Genomic DNA, 15523 nt, shown 5'->3' with positions numbered 1-15523 from the left:
AACATTATTTAGTCAGCAAAAGGTGATTTCGGCCACTAAAGTTTTAGTCACTAAAAGTGCTACCATAAAATGAGAATGACTATTATAGACCAAACATTTTGATCACCAATAGAATACATATTTTTAGTGACTAATTAATTTTTGTCGTTGTTACTTTTGCCCACTAAAAGTTTCGTAGCCAAAAGCCTCTTAACATTCACTTCTTCACTTTTTGCCACCAAACGTTTTAGTCGCCAAATGATACCATTTTTTTCCATGACTAAAAATTTAGTGGCCAATAGTTTCTTTCTCTCATTCTCAATTGTTTTAGATACTAATTATTTGGTCGCAAAAAATTATTGGGTTATGTTTTTGCTACTAAATTCTTAGTCACCAAAACTTTTGATTACGTATTCAGCTACCAAAATATTTGGTGGCCAAATACTTTAAAGTGTTTTTTTTTTTTAAAATAAAATTTTCTAAACAACCCGTATCCATTATTAATACAACCTGTACCTTGTATAAACAATATAATTGATCAACGGTAAATATGTTATCAAGCATTCAACAATGTGCACACATTTCAGTTCCAACCATCCAGAAAATTAATATTGAACATCCAATTATATATATATTACCAATTTCATAAGAACCAAGTCTAATCCAACGTCAATAATTTAATTCCATACATAATACAGGAATAAACAAATACATTGTTTTTGCGTAGAACTTCTGTACCACAACAAAAATTATATTCTGTACTGCCCCAAAACTATTTTGTACCACGTGCTATGTTAATTTCTACCATGCCAAATTAGCTGATATTTACTCTACCAAAAAATTAATTTGTACAAACCACTATATATGGATAGAGATATAAAAACGATGCCCTCCCGTACTTGTCAACAAAAACATATCCACATTTGTATGTCCAAAAACATCTGCAAAAAAGGGGAAAAAAATCATTAGTTTGGTGCGTGTAGAGGCACTTCTGGACAACATATATATATCGTAATAATTTCAAACATTAAAAGACAAGGAGAGTAATATCTATTAACTAATGCAAGACATCCAAACATGGACCCATCATGAGTTCTTGTTTTAGCTTTTTAATCTCTAAATCTATCTAAGTAAATTTTAGTAATTAAATGTGAAAGTAAAATATGTAGGTGTTACCAAATTACAGAAATTATGGGTGTACTTGCCATTTCATCCAAAAATTATTTGTTATAAAAATGTAAGAGGACCCATCATTAGAGTTTGTCTGGTATTCATAAAACTCACTATGGTTATGCTTTTGTGACCTCCATGAAGCTTCCAGTTACGTTAAAACAGTGCTTTTGTGACCTCCACGGATGGAAATTAATATGGTCTTTTTCTTCATAAAGGATTCTAATTTTTCGATATAATCATAGAAATTTTGGAAACGCTTTCCTTAAAAAAGAAACTAAGTCAATAATATAATATTTTCATAATACTGTTCATTTCTATTTAACTAATTAGTGGGTTTATAGATATAGATAGGCTTCTATTTTTTTAAGAGTAATGCCTTGGGTTCTTTATTGGCTTATGGGGACAAGAGCTAAAAAAGATTATGCTTAACTATTCTTCCATAACACCATCTAATTTTGATAGGTATCTTCAATACTTAGCTTCTTTAGTCCTAAGTTCCCTGATCTGTTGCTGAGGAATTATCCTCCCATCAGTCAAATCTTGAGGCCATGTTATATATATGAATTGTCTATTGTTCAACTGTTGTTGCACATTTTTGTAGTGGTGATAGTTAAACTGATCAAATACACAATTGCGCCTAAACCTTAGCTAAACTTTACAAATCCATTGTTCGAATTTCCAACCGATTAGGTCAACAGGATATATCCTTCCTCACATTTAGTTCTTGCAAAATGGTGCTCCCCGAACCCCTTTTTTCGACTAAGTTTATGACATTTTCAACTCTTAACTCCCAACGTGCTTGTCCTACTTACGTATCGTCTGTCCCTACATGTCACATTTATCACCGGGAAGCTTCCCGTTACGAAAAAACAGTGGCTCGGGGCCTGTTTTGCATTTTCACCCCCCGAACCCCTTTTTCCGACTAAGTTTATGACATTTTCAACCCTAAATCCCAACGTACGTGTACTACTTACGTACTGTCTGTCTGTACATGACATGATAAGCACCAGGAAGCTTCCCGTTACAAAAAAAAATGGTTCGGGGCTTGTTTTGCATTTTCCCACCCCGAACCCCTTTTTCCGACTAAGTTTATGACATTTTCAACTCTAACTTCCAACGTAGGTGTCATATTTACATACCGTCTATCCCTACATGTCACATTTATCACTGGGAAGCTTCCCGTTACGAGAAAACAGTGAGATGGGGGTTGTTTTGCATTTTCGCCCCCCGAACCCATTTTTTCGACTAAGTTTATGACATTTTCAACTCTAACTCCCAACGTAGGTGTCCTATTTACGTACTGTTTATCCCTACATGTCACATTTATCACCGGGAAGCTTCCCGTTATGAGAAAACAGTGTTTCGGGGGCTGTTTTGCAGTTTCGCCCCCCAACCCCTTTTTTCGACTAAGTTTATGACATTTTCAACTCTAACTCCCAACATAGGTGTCCTATTTATGTACCGTCTGTCCCTACATGTCACATTTATCACCGGGAAGCTTCCCGTTACGAGAAAACAGTGTTTCAGGGGCTGTTTTGCATTTTCGCCCCCCGAACCCCTTTTTTTGACTAAGTTTATGACATTTTCAACTCTAACTCTTAATGTATGTGTCCTATTTACGTACCGTCTGTCCCTACATGTCACATTTGTCACCGGGAAGCTTACCATTACGTTAAAACAGTGGTTCGAGTTACTATTCAAAATACCACAGTTCAAGTTACTAATGTTAGTTGACAATTTAAATGTCCATGTTCAAGCAAACCAAGGTAACGAAAATCGGCTGAATAAAAAGGTTAGAAGGATGGTAACTTGAGTGACTTACAGTACATGGGACATTATTACTTTGAAGAAGTTGTGGCCAAGTTGGAACAATTCCATCTCTTACTGGAGCTCTAAGAGGCCATGCACGCCCAAACATCTTTTTCCTTACAGGAAGGGGTCTTTCAGTCTCACCTAATTTCTTGAAGCTCTGTGGCAACTTTGTATTACCAGTAGTCATCTCTAAAACTTCTGTGCCATGATAGCATGGTTCCAGAATACTATATATGTTTAGACCTTCAACGGTCTGCATTGAGACAAAAAACAAAAGGTAAGTAAAAAAAAATAAGTAAATTGTATGCTTTTGTTAAAACTCTGTTTGGATTCAAAACAAACAAAGTGTCAAAATCTTCAAATTTTCCATCAATTTTAAATCATTGATATGAGCATAACCTCAAACAATACTTTCACCATACATTGAAACTCGAAAGCATATTTAGGTAATGAGGTAGATGAAACTAGCATGACTATTGTAGATAAAAAATGAAAAGCTCCACCACCTCAAATAGGTCTTGTGAGATGAGGCCCATCCCATATGAAAACGGAATAAAAGCATTTCCATTTTCTTGTTACACAATAACAATTTCAAGAAACTCGATCTTTTTAACATATTAGAACGCAAGTATATGTAAAATCAATATTATACCCGTTTTCATTTTCTTATTATTTCATTTCACACTTCACATATTTTGCAGTACACACTTCACATATTTTGAAGTACACAGTATAAAATTTTCATCTATGCCTCAATCCAAGGAATCCAAGCAGTTTCAGTGATTCACAAGATTAGCAAAAGCTTCAATCAAGTTTTCCTCAACAAACCAAAAAAGACAATATGGAAACCATACAGTAACACAAAGAAAAGAAAAAAAAAATGACTAAACATAATCAATAATATAATCTTAGAATGTAAAAAAAAAAAATTGATTGAATGATTACCATGCTCATAGACAAATCCATCAAAGCTAGAGCAACCAGGGCCACCATTGAGCTAGGGAAAATGACATCAGATTGCAGTTTGTTTAAGTTGCTTTGAATATGATTAGACTTCTTGGCTTGTAATTAGTTCAAATTTTATTGGAGAAAGCATGTAAAATCCCAAATAACTTGACATCATCTAACAGAATTCAATCTATTTTCCTGTAGATGAATTGATGTCAAATACAAATACCTTGAGCTCCAAATCAATATAATCTGCTCCTAGTTCTTTAGCCGAACGAAGTGTATCCAACTGCATGTTTTCATCACCCCCATACTGACCACCTTCCCATTGTGGCCTAGCCAAAAAAGAAAAAAAAAGAATAAAATATGACTCAACAGTAGTTGAACATTAAAAATTTTGTACTAGGACACTATTTATCTAGTTTTCTTCTAAATTGATGAAGTTTGACTTAATGACCCACCAAGCACTGAGTTCACAACAACATTATAATAGTGGGAAAAAAAATTCTTAGAAATATATATTATATACACATTCATTTCCTTGTGAGTATATTCACCTACAACAACCACTACAGCGAGAGCGACAAAGATAGAGAAAGTTAACTTCCAACAAAAAGATAATGAATATTTGCCTTTATGTCAAATCCGACTCTAAATTTGTGCATAACCAATGGGGAAAAAAACCCTTTTTAAATTTTCCAAGCAAACCTTTACAATCTATTTCACCGAATAGAATCCAAATCTATATAAATATACTTATACAAGGAATCCAAGTCCCCAGCTAACATAAGAGGATCCCATTATTATGCCTACTGTATAACAGACATATTAGAAAGGTAAATTCACAAACATTGTACTAGCACTTAAACTCATAGATATGGTAAATTCACTTAAACTCATAAATATAGTAAATTCTTATTACAAAAGTAACAATTCATCACCAATAACATATATCTTTACTCTTCAATCCTCACAAGTCCAAACTGAAATATCCATAAAAAAATCTCAATCCTTTAATTCCTAAGAAGAGAACCAAATTCATATGTTTGAGTGGTCCCATCCCAGTTGAAATCGAATTCTATCTCGATGGGAACGCGGTTCAAACAAGATTTTGACTCATATTGAGTGGTCCTAATTTGTCCTATGCAAGTGCACATAATAGTAATGAGAAAAATAACAGCTATAGTTATAAAACCCAAGGCAAATCAGCAAACATGGTGATCATAGGATTTACAAAACAACGAGACATTAGTGTTCCTAAGTTCATAAAAGCAGAGCTGTGAAGAGCAAGAACTTACAGTGTGCTGGTAATATCTTCTCTGTCACAATACATATATAAAAATATGGTGTATTTATGAGGGGTTGACGGCGGCGAACAAAAAGGAAAATGTATACAAGCTGTCATGTTTTTCAGGTGAAGGGGATTAAGTGAAACAGAGTCATAGCTCAAGTCTTGGTGTAATTTACTCCAAATTTATCACCCAAAAAAAAAAAAAATCAACATCTTTTTAATGAAAACCAAGTCAATGCTTTGAAGTCAAACATTGACATTTTCGTGGTTGGATTTTCAAGAACATGGCATATTGAAGATTTAGATGAAGGATAGACTGCTGGAGTTGCAGATTTGGGTATATGACAATAGCACTAGGAAGTAGGTTCAACAAATAGGATTATTATATTCAATGTGTATATCAGAATTGTTCTTCTTACCAAGGTAAAGTATCCTTGTTTTTCAGCTTTCATCTTCCTGAAATGAGTAGTCCATCAATTATATTGTTTTAAAGATTAATAACTTGGGAAGTCTTACTGACTACAAAAGAAACTTACAAGGCAAGCATCAATATCCTGACATCAGTATGGTCTACTTGCAGATCTGAACAAAGAGTCTCAATTCCTTCAGGCCTGTTCAAGAAAATGCAATTAAATAGAATTATTATAAAAGTACAGATGAGATTTATATATATAAACATATTTTATATATTTTATATATACAGATGAGAGTCTCATGTTTTATATATATAAACATATTTTATATATTCCTTCAGGCCTGTTTATGACAAAATTCATATATATAAACATATTTATATATATACAAACAGAATTATACAACCAAATTTATATATACACACAGACAGATTTTATATATACAAACAGATTTTAAATCATACATACTACAGATTTATATATACACACTATGTATACACACCAACACAAATAGAGAAAACACCATTCCAAACCAATCCAATAAAAATCATATTAAAACAGAATGAATAACTACTAAAAAGCCGAGTCACAGCTAAGAATCAAATCCATTTCATGTTAATTTGACCTGCAAATACAAAGATATTGAGAAAATAGAAGAACCCATCTGGATTTGTGTCTTTTGAGAGATACCCAGATGGTGTTCTGGACTGAGAGAGGCATTGTTTCAAACTGCTTCTGAGCCATCGTAGTTACGAAGAAAAGCATAAATTCAACAATGAATCAAAATACAAAAAAGAAAACATTCACTTCAAAATCTGGGGTGACGAAAAAATGATATTGCTCGAATAATCTTCCAATGGATTCGCGTTGTATACAACAGAAGAATTAAATTTTTTTTTTAAAAAAAAATCTAAATGATAAACAAGAACAAATGCAGCCATCAAACCCACAATCCTAAGATCAAAACAGAGCAGAAAACCCTAGAAGAAGAAACCCCATCGATTTGGGGTCAGGTATGTGTGAAGGTATGCAAATGGAAGAAGAAAACCCTAGAGGCTGAAATTAGGGAAAGAGAGACCGAAAGATAGAGAGAGGACATACCTGCGGCAATGCTTCAATGGTGGATTGACGGTGGTGCTCGTGTGCGATGGCGGTGATGCTCCCATACCTGACGATGATGGAGACAAAAGCGAGGGAGAGAGCTGGAGGAGGGCAGAGGCGTGAAAGATGAGAAAGAGAGAGAGGGAGTCACAGAGTGAGAGACAGACAACGTATGAGAGAGTTTGAGCGTGTGGAAGTGTATTTTTTGAACCTAGTTTATTTTCTTTCCCAACCAATTTTTGTAGTCGCCAATAATAATAAAGACGTTTTTCCCGACTACCGACTTTAGTAGCCATTTGATATTCCCTCCAAAATTTGAGGTCTAATTTTAAATTTTTTTAATTATAATCGTCGACTAAAATTTAGTCGCTAAAAGTATATTAATACTGACTAAATTATTTTTAGTAGCTAAAGATTATACATTTAGGAACCAAAATTGTTTTGGTCGCGTATAGGGTATTTTTTTAGTGACTAAGTCATTTTTAGTGGCCTATTGAGTCACTTTTTAGCTACTAATTGTATTTTAGTCGCTGATTGGGTCCTTTTTTAGCTACTAATTGTCTTTTAGTCGCCTATTTGGCTATTTTTAGCGACTAACTATTTTTTAGTCGCTGATTGGGTCCTTTTTTAGCTACTAATTGTATTTTAGTAGCCAATTTGGCTATTTTTAGTGACGAACTATTTTTTGGTCGCTGATTGGGTCCTTTTTTAGCTACTAATTGTATTTTAGTCGCCAATAAGTAATATACGGCTACTAAAAAATTTTAGTAGCTAAAATATGGAACATTGCCGACCAATTCAAATTTTAGTCGCCAAAGGGCTGACTTTTGGCGCCTAAATTAATTTTAGTAGCTAAATTTGGTCGCCAAAAGTGTAATTTCTTGTAGTGAAGTAGTGTGTAGTGAGATATTTTGAATGGTATATAAATAAAGGTTGCTCACATAATCTGCTTGTAAATCAAATTTTCTTGACAAATTTACTTCAATATTTCGTACTTGATAATCGTCATCCATCTACTTTACTGTCGTCATCTCAGGGCAAGAAAACCCACTTTGAACAATTGGGTTAGGATTCAACAGGACTAAGAAAAATTGTTTTCTTTTTTCGAGTAAGTAGTTTATTATTTGCTATCATTTTATGGATTGAGATGAGATCCTTTACCTCATGTGTTGAGTTGGTGGACAAACATTTTTTCTTAATTTTTTTTTCTTTTTAAATTAACAATAATGATAAAGACCCTCTTTTTGGAAGACTCTCACAACTTCCAAAGTGATTCACATCACTCATAATGTGGAGTGAGCCCCACACATCATGAGTGATGTGAATCACTTTGAGAGTTGTAGGAGTCTTCCAAAAAAGAAGTCTCACTCATTTTCCTTAAATTAGTCCACCAAGAGGAAGGATATTAAAAGATCTTGTCATTTTCCAATGGGTTTTTTTTATTCCTTCCAATTGTAAAACTTAATTTTATATAAGAAAAATGCTTTTCATGGAAACAATTCCACCTGAGATGAATATCCGACAAAAACATAATCTATGGAGGGATGAAACATTTTTTTTTTTATATTTTATTTCTTGATTGATTAAGTGATTGATTGGCAGGTTTTTGGAACTTTGAGTTTTTATAGAACCTGACATGGGTAAGCCCATAAAGACTAGAGCCCACCATTTAGGGCCCAACACATATCTTAAATGCTGAAGCCCAGCACTGCCAAAGCCCCATGTAGCAATTAGAACCAATGACATCAAGACACATGGCAAGAAAAGGGCAAGCCACATCAGCAGACAAAGATCTGCAAAGTTATTGCCACTGCACATCGCCATTAATGAGGCCCCCTTATAGCATTTATTGTGATAACCCCTCTCTGTCGGGACAACACGCCTTCACCCTGAACAAGGTAAGCTACAACATAAACTTTTGGCCAAGGTGACAGCTCGGAAGAGACAACATAATGATTACCAAAGGATATAAGCAGACATCGACGACATGTAGAAGGTTAAGCCTTTTTATCTCTATTCTATCTCTACACTTCACTTCTCTCTCTAACTTGCTCGTCAGAGGGTTCGCTGGGGGACTCCCCGTTCCCCGTTGAACTCTTGTGCAGGTCTTTAGGTGGGCTTGGTCATTCGGACATAGGCTAAAGGAGCGTGGATCAGTCCAACCCGTTCTACCATCATGAACTGTATCATCAGTTGGCGCTGTCTGTGGGAATGCTTTGCTCCGCGAGCTAGTTGTGCTCATTGTCGCCGGAGACCCTGTCCCAATAACCCTTTCCTACCACCCATCAAAATGTATGGTCACGACTAGATCCATGGCTTCTCACCATAATGCTGCTAACCATCAGACTGACCCCCTCAATCCAAACAACCCACCACAATATTTCATCGAGCTTACCAACAGCATTAACCGCATGGCCGAGCAAAACCAAGCCCTGATTAATGCTCTACTCCAAAGAAACCTTCCTATGCCCCCTCCACCACCTCCAGATGTTCCTCCCAACCAAGAATGAGCCCCGAGCCACACTATCTCGCAGCCTAATCCACCCAACTGGGAAGGCTTGCAACCCCTTCCCCCAGGTATAAACCTGCCACCCCGAGGCCCACAACCATCGATCCCGGCACCAATCCCTGAAGGAGAGGCCAGTAGCGTCCAGCCCCCACTGCCCTCCGGTGGTGACAACATCCCTCTCTGGGATGCGGAACTCCGAGCCATGAAGCTCCAACTCCAAGGGGTCATGCAGAACATACAACATAAACCATCTACCACAGCCAACTCCCCGTTTGTTGCCTTCATTAGAGACAAATCTCTCCCTCCTAAGTTCAAAATGCCCACCATCGACTCTTTCGACGGTACAACAGACCCAGTCGATCATTTGGAGACCTATAGAACCCTCATGATCCTCCATGCATTCCCTGACGAAATCATGTGTCGGGCTTTCCCCGTAACACTCAAGGGGTCGGCTCGACTTTGGTTTAGTCAACTCCCAGCAGACTCCGTCTCCACTTTCCAGCACCTCAGCGACTCTTTCCTCAGCCATTCCATAGGGGCCCAGCGCCAGCGATGCCCGGCAACCTAACTCCTCAATATCCGTTAGACCGAGGGGGAGTCACTGCGCAGTTTCGTTACCCGCTTCAACACCGAAGCCTTGTAGGTGGCGGAAAACGATGACAAGGTCATCCTTACAGCCTTCATGGCCGGCCTACAGTCATCTGATTTCCTTTTCTCCCTCTCAAAAAATCCCTCGACCTCCATGGCAGCACTACTCTTCAAAGCCCAAAAATACATGAACGCAGAAGATTCCCTAGCCGCTCACCAAGATCCTACAACAAAAAACCTGACCTCCCGAGAAAAGCGAAAAGACTCAGAAGCTAGAAACACCTAGTACAATAACCAAACACCGTATTATACCGACCGGCCCCCCTGAGCCAACAGGTCAGCACCAGCCCGACCTCCCGGTCGGTTCGAGCGGTACACACCCCTTAATTCCCCCATAGAGCAAGTCCTCAATTAGATCCAGCGGGATTACCCCCTCAAATGGCCCCAACCATCACGAAACCCCTCCAATCGGAAAGACCAGTCCAAATATTATCGTTTTCACCAAGATCACGGCCATAATACCGAGGAGTGTGTTAACCTCAAAGATCAAGTCAAGGGCCTGATTCGTCAAGGACGCCTCAGCTGATTCATGGATACTCGCCCTCAGCAGAGGCAGCAGATGTAACCCATCAGAAACAACCGCTGGCGCACACCTCCCCGACAACCAGCACAACCTAACCAAGGTCATGACCGCCCTCCGCAGCAACCCCGAGCACAAGGTAACCCTGCCCCACCTGTTGGAGAAATCAGAGTTATTGCTGGCGGGCTTGCTTGTGGAGGCCCATCCCACTCGGCTCAGAGGGCAGAACTCAGGAAAATAAGACAGAGCTTAGACAAAGAAGTTGCCACACTAGACCGACCCTCCAAACAGTCTAGACAATGGACCGAGCCTATCACCTTTACGGACGCCGACTGCACAGGCATCCATTACCCCCATGACGACCTTCTCGTCATCTCCGCTCTCCTCTCCAATTACAAGGTCAGACGGGTTCTCGTCGACAACGGTAGTTCTTCAGACATCATTTTCCTCAACTGCTTCTGCCAGCTCAAGATTGGGAAAAAAAGTCTATCTCCCCTCCAAACCCCTTTGGTCGGTTTCACTGGTGACCGGGTGACCTCTATCGGCTCTATCGATCTTCCTATCACAATTGGCGAGTACCCACGGCAGACCACAAAGTTGCTCACCTTCCTTGTTGTTGACTGCCCCTCTGCCTACAACATCATCCTTGGCCGTACTGCCTTAAATGCTTTCCAAGCTATCACATCCACTTATCACCTTACCATCAAGTTCCCCATCGATCTTGGGGTCGGAACAGTGAGGGGAGAGCAGATCGTGGCCAGAGAATGTTATGTCGCCTCACTTAAAGAAGTCAAGCTGAAGGAGGCTATGATCATTGAAGGACTCGATGTCAGAGATGAAGACGAGCTGGTCAGAGGGGAACCAGTGGAGGAGCTCGTCGAAGTCCTTGTCGACCCCACCAACCTGGCCAAAATCGCCAAGATCGGCAGCCAACTATCCCCCTAAGCCAAAGTCGACCTCACCGCCCTCTTGGTTGAACACAACGACGTGTTTGCTTGGACTCACTTCGATATGTCGGGAATTGATCCCTCCTTCATCAGCCACCGTCTCAGTGTTGAGCCCCATTTCTGACCTATCCGCCAGAAGCAGCGCATTTTTCACCCGGAATGCAATAACCTTATTGCTTCTAAAGTAGACAAACTCCTTGAGACACAGTTTATCACTAATGTGGACTACCCCAGATGGCTGTCGAATGTGGTTCTGGTTCGTAAAAACAATGGAAAATGACTACTCTGTGTCGACTACTCCGACCTCAACTGAGCTTGCCCCAAGGACAGCTACCCTCTCCCTCGCATAGATCTGCTGGTTGACGCCACGGCCGGTCATCAATTGCTCAGTTTCATGGATGACTTCTCTGGATACAACCAAATCTTGATGCACCCATCTGATCAGGAGCACACCTCCTTCATCACCGACCGAGGCACCTACCATTACCGTGTGATGCCATTTGGGTTAAAGAATGCCAGGGCCACTTACCAACGGTTGGTCAATACCGTCTTCCATCATTAGATAGGCCGGAACATGGAAGTATATGTCGATAACATGTTGGTCAAGAGCAAACTCTCCACCGATTATCTGGCCGACCTGCGAGAAACCTTCGCCACCCTACGAAAGTACCAGATGAAGCTCAATCCGGAAAAATATGCCTTCGGCGTAGGATTTGGGAAATTTTTGGGGTTCATGGTCAGTTAGCGGGGCATCGAGGCTAACCCTGAAAAGATCAAGGCCTTAATCGAAATACAGTCACCCAGAACGGTCAAGGAGGTTCAGAGGCTTACTGGCCGAGTGACCGCCCTCAACTGCTTCATTTCCCGAGCAACGGATAAGTGCCTCCCCTTCTTCAAAGTCCTTCGACAAACTTTTGAGTGGACGGCAGAATCTGAAGAGGCCTTTCAGCAGTTGAAACAGTGCATGGCTAACCCCCCTTACTTTCTTAAGCCATCACGGGTGAACCCCTCTTCCTCTATCTAATCGTGTCGCATACTGCACTCAGTGCAGCACTCGTCAAGGAAGACAGATCTGTCTAGAGACTGGTCTACTACATCAGTTGGGCTCTTCGGGGGGCGGAACAGAACTACCCATTATTAGAAAAAATGTCCTTGGCCTTGGTCACCGCCTCCAGATGACTCCGCCCTTACTTCCAAGGCCATTCCATAGTGGTCCTCACTGACCAACCGTTGAAGAAGATAATGCAGCAACCAGAGCTTTTCGGCAGGCTTATGCAATGGTCCGTCGAACTCAGTCAGTTTGATATCTCCTACCGGCCTCGAACAACAATTAAGAGATAGGATGTTGCCGACTTCATCCTGGAATTCACTAACCTCACCCCAACCACAACTCCTCCACCCCCACCGACCCTTATCGAGCTAGAAGACCCCCACTCTTGGACCCTCAACGTCGACGGATCATCCCGCAAAGAAGGTAGCGGGGCTGGTCTCATCCTCACCGCCCCTGACGGTGGTTATTTCAAAAGTGCTCTCCGCTTCCTGTTTGATGCAAGCAATAATGAGGCCGAGTATGAGGCATTGATAGCAGGTCTCTATCTAGCCAGAGACATTGGTGTCATCCATATCCGAGTGTTCAGTGACTCCCAGCTATTGTCAGACAAATTACGGGGGAATTCAAGGCCATGGACGACATAATGCGGGCTTATAGGGATCTTGCACTCCCCCTTGCTCGTCTCTTCAATACTTTCCACATCCAGCATATCCCTCGGGCGGAAAACTCCAAGGCAGATGAGATGGCTCAATTAGACTCTGCAGACTAGTCAGATCTCAACCACGGTGTTCGCCTCGAATACCTGACCCACCTTGCCATATCCCCCGACTAGCAAGCGGTCCACTTCCTCCAAAATGAACCTATCCCCTGGGCGTCCGACCTCTTTCTATTTCTGACAACGGGGGAACTACTAGATGACAAATAGCGGGCTGCCAAAGTCAGGGTCCGGTCATCCAATTACATTCTTGTTGATGGTCTTTTGTACAAGAGGGGCTTTTCACGCCCATACCTCCGATGCCTCAACCCTGCTCAGGCTACTTACGTGATGAGAGAAATCCATGAGGGCGTATGTGGCAATCATTTGGGTGGCAGGTCCTTAGCCCACAAAATACTTCGCACTGGTTATTTCTGGCCCACTCTCAATCAAGATGCGACAGACTTCGTGTTCAAATGTGATAAGTGCCAACGCTTTGCCAACATTCCCCATGCTCCTCCTACAGAATTGATCACACTTTGCAGTCCCTACCCATTTGCCAAATGGGGAATCGACCTGGTCGGTCCATTGCCCACTGGCCAAGGCCAAACCAAATTCGCCATTGTCGCCATCGATTACTTCACTAAATCGGTGGAAGCAGAACCCCTTGCCACAATTATCGAGCGGAACACAACCAGATTCATCTGGTAGTCGATCGTTTACAGATTTGGCATTCCTCAAGCCATCGTCTCTGACAACGGTTAACAATTTGACAATGCCAAGTTTAGGAAATTTTGTGCAGAGCTCCAAATCCAGCCATGCTTCTCCTCTCCAGGCCATCCCCAAGCCAATGGCCAAGTTAAGGTCACCAACCGTTCTCTTTTGAAGATTATCAAAACTAAACTGGAAGTTGCTAAGGGACTCTGGGCTGACGAATTACCGAATGTACTTTGGGCCTACCGCATTACTGCTCGAACTCCCACTGGGGAGACCCCATTTCGCTTAACATATGGCGCTGAGGCAGTCGTCCCAGTGAAAATCGGTCTGCCCACCCCAAGGGTTCTATATCCAAATCTAGAACTAACTGAAGAGCTGCGTCGGGCAGACTTAGATCTGATCGAAGAACTCCGAGAAACCACCGCTGTCAGACGGGCCTCCTACCAACAGAAAATGAGAACACACTACAACTGCAAGGTCAGACCGAGGGAACTCATCGTGGGGGACCTTGTTTTGCGAGAAGTAACCCTTGCCACCAAAAATCCGACTGAGGGCAAACTGGCAACCAAGTGGGAGGGGCCTTACATTGTGAAAGCCAAACCACGTCCGAGCACTTACTGACTTCAGGATATGGAAGGTCGAGACCTCCCCCATCCTTGGAACGCTGAACATTTGAAGCGCTATTTTCAATAAAAGTTGTACTTTTGTATTGTCCAATTGCTGTATGTTCTTTTTGACAATCTGCACACTTGAATGTTCTCATTTTCTCCTTATACGGTGTAAATTTATGATCCAGTGGGCTACATTTTGTATGACAGCAAGCTTATTTCTCAATTATCTATGGTATTCCAATAACGTTTTGATTGCAACCTCAGCCAGACTGAGCACAAAAAGTCTCAGCCAGACTGAGCATGAAGAGCTCGGCCAGACCGAGTCACTTAAAGCCTCAGCCAGACTGAGCACAAAAAGCCTTTGCTAGATTGAGCATGAAGAGCTCGACCAGACTGAGTCACTTAAAGCCTCCGCCAGACCGACCACAAAAAGCCTCAGCCAGACTGAGCATAAAGAGCTCGGCCAGACTGAGTCACTTAAAGCCTCAGCCAGACTGAGCACAAAAAGCCTCAGCCAGACTGAGCATGAAGAGCTCGGCCAGACCGAGTCACTTAAAGCCTCAGCCAGACTGAGCACAAAAAGCCTCAGCCAAACTGAGCATGAAGAGCTCGGCCAGACCGAGTCACTTAAAGCCTCAGCCAAACTGAGCACAAAAAGCCTCAGCCAGACTAAGCATGAAGAGCTCGGCCAGACCGAGTCACTTAAAGCCTCAGCCAGACCGAGCATGCAAAGCCTCAGCCAGACTGAGTACGACAAGCCTCTGCCAGACCGAGCATACAAAGCCTCAGCCAGACTGAGCATAAAAGCCTCGGCCAGACTGAGCATAACAAGCCTCAGCCAGACCAAGCATGACGAGCTCAGTCAGCCTGAGTTTCTTAAGGCCTCAGCCAGACTGAGCCTGAAGAGCTCGGCCAGACTGAGTTACTTGAAGCTACTGAATTGCTTGAAGGGTCAGTTAATCATACCTTCTCCCAAACTGAGCACGGATGTAGAGCTCGGTTAAGGCCAGTCATGCAATCTTCACGGTTATGGCATACTGGCCACACTTAGTCAAAATTCTAGGTCTATGTTTTTACAACATTCTTTACTTAGTCAAATTCCAAACTAA

This window comes from Camellia sinensis, chromosome 5 (assembly GCF_055761805.1).
Source record: "Camellia sinensis isolate YWXY chromosome 5, ASM5576180v1, whole genome shotgun sequence".
NCBI classification, from domain to species: Eukaryota; Viridiplantae; Streptophyta; class Magnoliopsida; order Ericales; family Theaceae; genus Camellia; species Camellia sinensis.
This window is presented reverse-complemented; position numbering follows the sequence as displayed.